Source organism: Dasypus novemcinctus, chromosome 7 (assembly GCF_030445035.2).
Source record: "Dasypus novemcinctus isolate mDasNov1 chromosome 7, mDasNov1.1.hap2, whole genome shotgun sequence".
NCBI classification, from domain to species: domain Eukaryota; kingdom Metazoa; phylum Chordata; class Mammalia; order Cingulata; family Dasypodidae; genus Dasypus; species Dasypus novemcinctus.
This window is the reverse complement of record NC_080679.1, coordinates 74,674,932-74,687,594: the sequence shown is the minus strand read 5'-3', so window position 1 is coordinate 74,687,594 and position 12,663 is coordinate 74,674,932. Positions and strand designations below refer to the sequence as shown.

Below are 12,663 nucleotides of genomic sequence, written 5' to 3'. Positions count from 1 at the left end.
TATTTATCCTAACATTTTAATGACTGGAAAATTGGAATCAATATAACTATTCAGTATTAGGAGATTGTTTTAGAAAATGTTTCAGAAAATGCTGATCTGTCCAAATGATGAACTACTATGCAGCCATTAAAAAATACTGTAGAAGTTATTTATTGATGTCAAACTAAATTCTTTAAATACTTGACAATGAAAAAATATTAGATTGAAAAATAGTATGGAGAAATTCTTCTGGCCAAGATGGAGCAACAGGAACTAGATCTATACTCCTACCTGAAACAACCAAAATACAGACAACGCATATGAAACTATTTCAAAATACTATACATAAGGCAACAAAACACAATGATCTCCAAGAAGGAAATAAAGATGGCGACCCCTACACTGTAGTGTGGGGGAAAAAAGAAACCCAGGCAGAGACCGGCAGATTCCCTGAGTTACAGAGATGGGGCGGTAAGTGCAGAACACTAAGGTGGTTGGAGTTCACAGGGCAGAGTACCTGAAAGGAAAGCTGCATGGAGAGAGAACTATGGAAATCTGCAGACTCACCCTCAAATATTCCACTGAGTACTGATAAGAACACCAGAATTCCTCGAAACGATTAGAGAGAACAGGCATGCTTGCCATACAAACAGGGAAAGGAATAGTGCCTAATTCCACCAGACAGACTGGAGAACTACATGATTGACAGAGGCTTGGAAAGAGTGCACAAAAGGGCCTGGCTTTAGTAATGGAGAATAATTGGCCTTATACTGAGCACTGCTCCAATCCTGCCTAATAAACCTTAAAAGTAAGACCCAAAAGGATAAAACTATTTTCAAATAACTATGACAAAACAAAGCTCAAGAATATTTACAAGAATAAAAAAAAATCTATCAAAGTAAATTCACAATGGCATCCAATCATAATTACCAGGCATGCAAAGAAGAAGGGAAAAAAAACAACCCATAATGAGGAAGAAAAAACAAAACAATTAATCAAAGCCAACCTGGAAATGGCATAGATGTTAGAATGAGCAGACAAGAACATAAAACAGTTGTTGTAACTGTATTCTATATCTTCAAAAAGTTAAGTAAAGACACATAAGAAATTTAAAAAACCTAAAGAAACACTTAGAGATGAAATGCACAATATCTGAAATGGAAAAATATATTGTATGGGATTAATGGCAGAGTTCATATTGCAAAAAAAAAAGATTAAGCAATTTGAACACATAGCAATGGAAACTATAAAAATAAAACATAGAGTGAATAGAAAATTTTAAAAATGTCAATAGAGCATTCTTGAACTGTGGGACAACTTCAAATAGCCCAATATACATGTAATTAAAGTCCCTGTAGGAGAGTACAGAAAAAAATATCTGAAGAAATATTTTCCAAGTTCAATAGAAAACTATAAACTCACAGGCCTAAACAACTCAATAAACCTTAATTATTCAAAGAATCAAGAATAAAACTGCATCAAGGTGCATCATAATCAGGTTGCTCAAAATCAGTGATAAAAAGAAAATATTAAGCTCAGTCAGATGCGGCACAGAGACATTTCTAGAAGAACCATCATGATGGCTGCCCAAGGAAAACTCCAAGTTCAATTTAAACTTGTATTGGTTGATGGTGGTGGTACTGGAAAAACTACGTTCATAAAATGTCATTTGACTGGTGAATTTGAGAAGTATATAGCTACGTTGGGTATTGAGGTCCATTCCCTTGTGTTCCATACCAACAGACGACCAATCAACTTCAATGTGGGATACAGCTGGTCAGGAGAAATTTGGTGGTCTGAGAGATGGCTATTATAGCCAAGCCCTGTGTGCCATTTTAATGTTTGATGTACCATCAAGAGTTACTTACAAGAATGTGCCTAATGGCAAAGAGATCTGGTATGAGTGTGTGAAAACATCTCCACCATGTTGTCTGACAACAAAGTGGATATTAAGGACAGGAAAGTTAAGGCAAAATCCATCATCTTCCACCAAAAGAAGAATTTTCAGTACTATGACATTTCTGACAAAAGTAACGACAACTTTGAAAAGCCCTTCTTCCTTCAGCTTGTTAGGAAGCTGATCAGAGATCCTAACCTGTAGTTTGTTGCCATGTCTGCTCTTGCCCCACCAGAGGTTTCATGGACCCACTTTTGGCAGCACAGTTTGAGCATAATTTAGAAGTTTCTCAGACAACTGCTATGCTGGATGAGGATGATGACCTGTGTGAAGATGAAGCTGGAGCCCAGCATCAGAAATCTAGTTTTATAGGCAACTGACCTCTGATGTCACTGGTGCAGCATGTTTGCCACTTTATTATATAGCTAAGCGGAACATATGCTTTATCTTTGGAATACTGAAGGAGATGAATGGGCTTTGGAGTAAAGGTGGCAGTTTAAAAAATACCTTCATTTTTTGGAGCTGTATATTTAGCTGATTTGGAATGCAGTTGTTTCCTTTTTGAGTTTCAAACATAAGACTGCTACAGTCACATCACAATATTTGGTGGTGAAGTCTTGTTTGTTATTGTCATTCACATTCTTTTACATTTAAAATCAGAATAAAGTTGTACTTCAAATTTTTTTAAAAGAAGAAAACATTAAAAGAAGCAAGAAAAAGGCATGAACAGAGGAACAAAGAGAAAGATGACAGCAAATTTCCCACAGAAACAATGCAAGCAAGTAGACAGTAGAGCAGCATCTTTAAAGAACTGGGGAGAGGAGATGGTCAACTTAGATTCTATATGCAGTGGTAATGTTTCAAAAATGAAGACAAGATGAAGACATTTCAGACATACAAAAACTGGAAAACCTCATTACCATCAGATTTGCATACAATGTATATTTAAAAGGCAAAAGGAAAATGATTCCAGATAGAAATATGAATCTATGCAAAGGAATGAAGAGCACTAGAGATGGTAACTGTAATATGTAATGTATTTTTTCTTATTGTTTTAATCTCTTTAAGAATAAATGACTAAAAAAAACATAACAATGAAGCGAGAGGGTATAACACATGTAAAACTGAAATGTATACCAGGAATAGTACAAAGGGAAAAATGGGAGTACACTATTTTAAGTTTTTTTTAAAATTATACATGAAATGCCATAGTATGACTTGAAAGTAAACTCCACATTAAAGATATATACTATAAACTCTAAAACAACCTCTAAAATTAAAAGTTATAGATAATAAGCCGATAAAGGAGGTAAAGTGCAATTGTAAAAATTATCAATTAATCTGTAAGAAGACAGAAAAAGAGGAAAGGGAAAATGAAGAACAGACGGGACAAGAAAAGAAATAGTTTAACTACATCAATAATCACATTAAATGCAAATGGTCTAAATAATCACCAATTTAAAAAGTAGAGATTGTCAAAAATGTATAAAGATGTATATAAAAATGTGAGACTAAATTATATCCTGTGTACAGGGAAGGCATTTTAACTATAAAGACACAAATAGGTTAAAAATTAAAAGATAGGAATAGATAGACCATGCTAACACCATTCAAACAAAAGCTGGAGTGGTTATATTAATATCAGAAAAAGTATAATTCAGAGCAAAGAATATTAGAGTAAAGGAACATAACAATTCTAAATGCTTATGTCTTTATAGCATATCTTCAAAATACATGAAACAAAATCTAAAAAAAAAACATGCAAGGGGAAATAGACCAATTTGCAATTATAGTCAGAGATTTCAATGGCCTGTCCTCAGTAACTGACAGAACAAGTGGATAATAAGGATATAGAATATTTGAGTGACTTTATCAACCAACTTGACCTAATTGACATTTAGAGGACACTCCACCCTACAATAGCAGAATACACATTTTTTTCAAGAACACGTGGAACATTGATAAAGATAGATCATATCTGTGCCACAAAACATTTTAATGGATTGAAAGGGATTCAAGTTATACAAGTTTTGTTCTCTATCCACAATGGGGTTACATTAGAAATCAATAACAAAAAGATCCCTAGAAAATCCCCATATATCTAAAAATTAATAACACACTTCTAAATGACTCATGGGTCAAAGAACCAATCAAAAGGGAAACTAAAAAGTATTCTGAACTAGGTGAAAATGAAAATACAACATATCAGAATTTGTGTAATACTGCTATTTAGTGTCGTTTATAGCATTAATGCCTACTTTAGAGAAGGGGAAAAAGCCAAATCCGTTACTTCAACTTCCACTCTAAGAAACTATAAAACAAAGAACAAATGAAATCCACTACACATCTGCTAGAAAAGCTAAAATTTAAAAATTTTAAAGGCTGACCATATCAAGAGTTGGCAAGGATATAGAAGAACTAGAACTCTCATATACTGCTAGTGGGACTGTAAAATGGTTCAACCATTTGGAAACAGTTGGGCCATTTCTTTAAAAATTAAGCATGCATCTACCATATGATTCGATCATTCCATTCCTAGGTAAAGCATATGTCCACACAAAGAATTATACACAAATGTTTATGGAGGCTTTGTTTATAATAGCACCAAACTGGAAACAACCCAACAATCCAGAACAGATGAAAGGATAAACTATGATATATCCATACTGTGGAATTCCATCCAGGAAGAAAAAAAAAAGAATTAATTATTGATCCATGCTACGATATAGATTAATCTCAAAATAATTATGCTGAGTGAAAGAAGCCAGAAAATAAAAAGGACAAGTGTAGGATTCCATTTATGCAAAATTCTAGAAAGTGCAAACTACTGTAATCTATAGTGATTGAAAGCAGATCTATGGTTGCCTGTGGACGGAGTGTGTTAGTGGAGTAGGGTAGAACGGGGAGATGTGGGATGAAAGGTTTACAATTGGACAGGAGGAAAGTATCGGGGGTGATAGATGTATTCACTATCTTGACTGTGGTGGTGGTTCACAAGTATAAATACATAGAATTCAAAATATCAAATTGTATACTTTAAATCTGCACAATTTATTCACCAATAAAACTGCTAAAAATAGTATGGCCTTATTTTGGTAAATATATATGTATGTATTTGTATGGTTGGGGAGAGCAGATACACCCAAATGGTGAAACCCAGGTTATTTTTCTTTCCTTTTCTCACTTCCTCCTCCTTCTTCTCCTCCTTTCTCCTTCTCTACCTCTTTTGCTTATTTAGAATTTCTGATTTTCCAAAAATGACACTTGTGTAATAAAAAAAAATTATAAAACAAAGGAAAAAAGAACAATGTAGAGCAAAGGAACCAGAGAGATAAAGAAGGAAAGCTAGTGATTTTGTTAACGATTAGAACAGGAGGCACAGTTTGGATGAATTATAAAGAACATGTCTGTTCTAGAACAAAGATTTTTACAAAAATTCCTCAGTAACAGAAAACTTAAAGATAAATTGATGCAAACCCATTTGCCAGAAATTTCCAAGGCAGTTTGATCTGATTGTTATAGCTTCAGAAATATCTTCATAGGTAAATTTTGGTTGATTATTTTTTAAGCAATAACTTCAACAAAATATGCAGAAGTAGAAAACAAACCCAAATGGCTGCTGAATGTTCGGAAAAGACAAAAACGTTTTCTATGTAATGATACATTTCCAGTTAAGAGGGATGGATGAGCTGGGTCAGATTTATCATCAGTGGCAATTCTGACAAACAGTTCTCTGTCTCCCAAAGAATTAGCTGCTGCACTATTACAGCGACATATTTAGTGGCTCAGATAATTTTCAGGTATCAAAGGGTTGTGCAAATGACATTTTTTTGTGTGTTTGAACTAATGGCTGGTGAAACTGTGACAAGGAAGTACTAGAAGTACAAGGAAGTACTAAATCTCAAAGCCCTAAGATAGAGTAGTACTCCAAGACAGGATACTCTGTCTGCTATTTAAAATAAAATAGACAATGGATGACACTTCTGATTGGTTGGGGAAAGGGAGGAGGCAGATAGCTGAGTGATTGTGTTCACAGTCTCAGTGACACTGGTTGAAGTCCCAGCTCCATCGTTTCCTACACTGCTATGGGTACATCATTTTTCTCATCAGCTCAATAATAATTCCAAGTTAGTTGTGATGATAATGAAATGAGATAATACACAAAAGGCACTTAAGTTAAAAATGTCATACTTGCAGTAATTTCCTTGGTTCATTTTAGGATTTCTTGGTTCATTCATGAACAAAACTGAAATAATAAATTAGGACAATAGTATGTTAGCGTTGAAGGGGTCTAGAGAATTTAAACGGAGGCAGAGCCAGAGATAGCATTCCCTGTTTAATGTGTGCTCCATTACATAGTGCAGCAGCTTGGCATCCCTCATCTGGATTCACTGTAAGTTCTTCATCAGCTCATAAGCTTCTACTGAGCAATGATTAGGATGTTTTAAGTAAGTACAAAATGGTCAGCAGAGCCGAGCTCACCAGGGTGCTCAGTAAGTATCACCTGGTGATGGTAATTACATGACAGTGTAAAGACAAGGCCAGAGTCTGTTTCCAGAAGCTCCCTAGTGGGAAAACAAATCCCATTCTCTCTCTCTCTCTCTCTCACCACCAACCCCACATAGCTTATTCCTCTGTCTTCCTTTCCAAGTTCAATAAGCATTTGTGCAACAAAACGAATTAGTTCGCAAACTGGAATGTTCAGATATATAACTTACACTTAAACTCTCATGTGTGGTTTTCAATCTCTTCATCAAAAATAAACACAACGGTATTAAGTGGTTGAGTGGAATGAAGGGCCAAATTCTACCCTTCTTTGTTAGAACAGTATCAGAAGAGAGCATTATCAACCCAAATATTTATATGAATAACAGTGACTGCCTGGCAAGAAGTATGATTTGACAGGCCTTCTTTGATATTTCCTTTAATAGGCTTCAGAATGCCTTTATCTATTTCCTAAAATGCTTAATCACAATATTCTTGCTCCTTAGCAAATATGTTCCTATTTTTGATTTCTGTACATTCAACCTCAAGCACAGAGATGATGGGACCCTGATCATCCAAAGAACATCTCTATTCAGCTCTGCCTGAATTGGGGACTGTGTCACCACAACACATTCTCTCAGATTTACAGGCTGTCTCTACCTATTCTAAAAATACTTGCTTAGCACACTGTCAGAAGAGAAATCAAGTCCTTAACTACCCCTCCCCTCTTTCATGGCAGCTTAGTTCAAACTCCTGTTTTGCTGTAGTCTAAGATTCAACAGATTCGATCCTAGCAATGAGATATAGAGAGGAATGGGGCCAAGAAGTTAAATGCGGGAGAAAAATTCAGTCTTCCAGCTTCTCCTGAATGATGTCTTTACTATAGCTTCATTCGTTTCATTACTGTTCTTAAAACAAATTCAACTCAATTTAAAACTACACACCAAAATGTGTTCTAAACATGAATATGCATTATTTTCTGATGCTCAACTATTACGGGCCATCCACACATCTACCCCTCTCTCCACTACTTAGAAATAATCAAAACTTACTCTTTGTCCTTCTATAAAATTCTCCTGTTTGTTCCAAATTTTGCCTCCTCTTCCTGCTGTATTTTTACATTCTAATGGAAAACAAAGTGACAGTGAAGTGAAGAGGGCTTGGCTCTGAGCGTGCAGCTAATCGAATCCTGGTAAGGCAGTTGCCAACAGCGTCCTCACCCTCCCTGGGATTGCTCAATATTGCAATGAAAAGTGCAAATTGTAGTTCAAATATGTCTTCACTCTAAGTGCATTGGGTCATTTACCTTAACAATGTGAACGTGCTCTCATTATCATGTTCAACTTGATTAGTGTATGGTCTAGCATTTAAAAGTGTACTTCAGATAAAAGAACGTATAAATGCATGATTGGTTCCTAATAAATTGAGCAACCCCTTAATGAACTGTGAGTGATCTAGAGAGGAACTGTTACATACCAGTCACAGAAATGGCAAACCAGACAAAAATAGATTTGTGTGTGTGTGTGTTTGTGTGTGTATGAGTATGTGTGTAGGAGAAGATGATCTTCCTCCATCTTCCATGATACACTGATTGCTACTTTGTTGCAAAAATACAAGACAACCAGGGAAATTAGTTCATTTAGGAGCAGAATGTGAATGAGGGCCATCTTTTGGCAAATATTCAGCCTGGCTTGCTTAGCACACCTCAATCGGAAAGCTGAGAAGGATAATGTGGAGAAAGCACCTGAACACACACACACACAAACTCTCTCTCTCTCTCTGTCTCTCTGTCTCTCTGTCTCTCTCTCATTGTTTTCTTCAAGATAAGATGGAGCCAATTTAGGACAACATATTCTTAGTCATTTAAGACAAACTCTGTCCCATTCCTCTCTATTCCCATTTCTCTTTCTTTTTTCTTGTCCTCTCTCTTTGGCTTTTACTTGCTAAACATAAATTTTATAGTATTAAATAGGCAGAGGCACTGGCCAAACAGTTTGATAATATCGTTTCAAAGTAGAAGTTTGGTACCTTGTTTATGAAATATAAAACTATCCTTTATTTACTTCTGATCAGAACCAACATGCCTCTCTACATTATTTCTCACTCATTATCAGATTAAGTCAGGTGATTTTTAAATGTGAGCTGGCAGAGTTTATATATTTACTTGGCATCAGTCTTCATCCATAAGAAATAAAAGGAAAAGTGTACTATGCATCAGCATCAACAAATATTTCTTAGGCATTGAGTATGTGCAAGAGGAATGAATACAAACAAGTTCGAGGCACATTTTCTCATCTGAACAAGGTAGCGCTTGCTTCATGCCACATTCGTGCTGTAGGAATTATACCCAAGAAAGGAGAGGTCATTTGGGACAGGTTGAAGGGAAAGAACTCATAGAAGAAATGAAACTTTAGCCTCATCTTAAAAGATGTAATTGGACAAAGATAAATCCAGAGACAGACATAGGGCATCAAGGCAGGAGGCCTCAAATGCAGTAAGAACACTAGGTTTTGGAGTCTACTGAGGAGCCAGTTGAACTTGCAGGGAAAGTCCATGCAGAAGAACATGCTGACATGGGAGGTAAGGGAAGCCTAGAGGTTGAGGACCTTGAAAGCTGGCTAGGAATGGAGAAGTCTCAGAAGCTTCATAGGAAGGCAGGGACACCTGCAAAGAAACATTAACCTAGCATGGCATATAGGCTAGATTGGAAGGGGCAAGTACCTGCTGGCAGAGCGTCAAGGCAGAGGGTGTCCCGAATAGAGAAGGCTTGTGTGGGTAATGAAGGAAAGAGTGATGGGAGTAAGTAATCTGCAGGCAGGGATCCTCTGGGACAGGGTTCTTATCCTGTGGCGGAGACTCTAAGATGAAGGTAGATATTCATTTGCACATGCTTGCCTTACCATGAGACATTGACACTTCTCCGTCAAGAAGTAGGGTCTTTGCTATCTGCCTTTGCACCTGGCCAGAACTTTGTAAATGCAGCAACCAATAGAATGCAGGAGGGGTGAAGCTACATGACTTATAGGGCTGGATCATAAAAGGTAATAAAGACTTCCTCTCAAACTCTGTCTCTGTCTCTCTCTCCACTCTCTACCCCCACCCCCATTCAACAGGTAAGAATGCTGGAGAGATCATATGGGAAGACCACAGAAAGATAGAGTGAGATGCCCGAGGTCCCCAGCTGTCTGAGTTTCCAGTGGAGACCCCACACATCATGAAGCAGAGACAAGATGTCTCCACTGTGCCCTGCCCTGACCCACAGAATACATGGGCATCAGAGATGGTTGTTTTATGCCACTAAGTTTGGGAGGTAATTTGTTCCAAAGCCATAGTACCTGTAATAACCCATCTCTTGATTCTAAATCCACGAAGCATAACTTGTCCTTCTGCAGCTCCCTGATTTAGAAACTGGCAAACTTTTTCTATAAAGGACCAGAGAGTCAGTCTTTTAGGCTTTGCAGCTATACAGTCTTTGTCACATCTATTCTGCTATTGTAGTGTGAAAGCAGCCATAGACAATACCCAAATGAAAGAGCCAGGCTGTGTTCCAATAAAACTTTATTTGTAAAAAGCCAGTGGACTGAACTTGGCCTTCAGGCTGTAGTTTGACAACTGCTGCCCTATACCTAGGGGTCATCAGCAGTAGGTCTCATGATCCTAGTAGTACAGGGGTGGTGATGTGGACTGCACCAGAAAGACAGATGGCATAGAAGGGTCATGTCTAAGATCATGTCACATGACCAGAGTGAACAAACGGTCTGGGACGACACAGTTTCCCATCTTCCACCCCCACCTACTGAATAGACCCAACCCCAACCATTTCCACCACCACAGTAGTTAGGTCCTCAGAACTATCCCAAGCTGGAACCCTTCCTCTAGCCTTCCTCCTGTTTTACTTTATTCTTAATTGCCCCACGTTGACTGTGTTGAACACTGGTAATCCTAAGGGTTTTCCTGCTGGCTCAAAGCCTAACTGATTGTAAAACCCAGCTCCCTGTTACTAAGTGCTCAGAATTCATTTTAGAAACCAAAGGGGTGCTTCTTCACCCATGATACATGGAACTCAACGATGGGTAAGAATGCGTCCCATAGTCCAATGCCTATTTCTTGAAATGTCACGAACTGTGAGCAGCAAAAAAACGACACATTGACAGGAGAGTACAATGGGACAGCACGTTCGTTCCCACCTCCTGAGAGCCCGGCTGCTGTTGGGTACTTGATATCTTTGAGGGCTGATTTTGCAGAGGTAGCTAAGGAAGAGGTACTGAGTTCACAAGTTCACATCAGAGAACATGCTGAGAAAGAAGGCTTAATGAGAGACAGGAGGACTCTAAGCCTGCCAGAAAGCTCGCCGCTCCTTCCTCCTGGTTTACAGGATTCTCTAATAAGGGGATAACTTGGAGAAAAAGGAAAGAAACTCGACTAAGGGTAACAGCAGGAGTCCCTCCAGCAATCTTCTGAGCAACTTCCTGAGAAGGGCCCCAGTCCTTCAGCAGAGAGTGCAAAGCCTTAATGAGGGCAGTTTTCCATGCAGGACCCATGGCCAGCCTCCCGAATGCTGGTTCCCCGTGGGCCTTGGCCCTCCCAACACCAGCTGGCCACTCAGAAAAAGTGGAACAGAGAGGAATTCTCATCAACCATTCTCAGCCCTGACCCAGCTGCTGTTTTATGTTATATATACACCGGTGTGCCTTCTATAATGGGGTCACCGAAATGTAGGTGGTAAAGGGTGCCAAGAAAAGGAATTTGCCGTTTCATTTCTAGGATAAATGGAGAGTGAAAGGAGAATTAGGAAGACAGCTTCTATTTCATCTGTCCAAAAAGCATGGCCATCACATTGTTAAAGGGAAGGCCTGTCACCCCGAGAAGGTGTCAGGGCCCAGCGGACTGACCTGAAGAGCTCTGGGTCATTGTCGCAGGCTAGGAATTTGGCAAGCTCAAGCAACAAAAGTAGGAAGGGTTTGGAAATCTTTGAGTGGGCAGCTTTTCTCTTCCCACACCTGTCCCCCAAGTCATGACGACTTTGTAAGGAAGCAAGACAGTGCTGTGAACTGTCATCTCGGGTCTCAGGGAGCTGACACCTTCTTTGAGAAAGCACCTGATAAAATGGCTGTTTGTGAGGGTGAGCGCAAACCTTCCAGGAAACCCGTGTTTAAAAGGATCACTTTGATTGACAGAAGGTGGCAGAATGAAACCCTCTTCTGTGATACCACAGAAAGGATTCACACAGAATCAGATTGTAGTTTCCAGCACAGAGCCCTGTATTTGTGCCACACGAGTGGGCAGTCTGGGCAGCCTGGGTCCTGGGTAGGCCACGGCTGGGGGCAGTCACTCACTCTCCTTCTGTCTCCTCATCTGCACAGTGGATCTAATAAATTAACGCACGTCACTTGGCTGTTAGGAGGACCAAATAAGATCACGTATGGGAAAGCGCCTTGCAAACTCTAAAATTCTTTGAAAAGTTATTGTTTTCATGATATTCTATACAACCACAAGTAAAAGCCAATGGAGAGGGAGAAGGAAAGTAGAGATGATCTAGTGCCCAAGATGCTTTAATTATTAAGAATTCACATGGCACTTTATATTTTCAGAGAGCCTAACGATCCTATTTCTTTAGTAACTTTGACAGGTTAGCATCACACTTACTGACCTTGGAGCAAGGGCCAGCACTGAAACACAGCAGAAAAGGTAACCATTCAGGGGGGAGAAGGAAGTCAAGCAGATTTTTCCTATTCCAGATAGACAGAAATTAGCCATTAAGAAATTGGCCCCTCTCCTCTTTTTTCTCATCTAAACTAGCAGCAACATGGAAAAGACTCCAATACCAAATTTTGACCACAAACTATGCATATTTTTTATTAAAAATCAAACAAACAAAAAGCAAGCTAGAAGCATAAAACTCATTATTTCTTTTCTTATGAAACCTTTTTGCCAAAGTCCTGATTTTCCTAAGTAGTACAGAAAAAGTCAACTCCAGGGATTTGCTCTGGAAAAGCCAGATAGGCCTTCTGGAGCCCCACCCTATGCCCAAACCAAAGCGACATGCTTAGAGAGGGCTGGCAAAAGGGCTGCCGGCGAATACTGATTCTGTAATCTCTGATCCCTTTAAACAAACTGATCCTGCTAACTTTGATACCTCAAACACAAACAAAATTTGAGTGGTTCTATCTGTGGCTAGAGATGGAGACTTAAACCAAAGGCCAGGGCACACTTAATTGAACAGAGCAAAGCAAAAACCAAATGGAAGATTTCAAAGGGCTATGCAAACATAGAGCTAAAATCCTATACCGAAACGGAGACAT

At 38.6% G+C, this 12,663-nt stretch overlaps 1 pseudogene; it reads left to right on the top strand.

Annotated features, from left to right (window-relative positions):
• Positions 1-1,558: 1,558 nt before the first annotated feature.
• LOC101447849 (GTP-binding nuclear protein Ran-like) lies at positions 1,559-2,256 on the top strand (annotated as a pseudogene).
• The last annotated feature ends 10,407 nt before the right edge of the window (positions 2,257-12,663 follow it).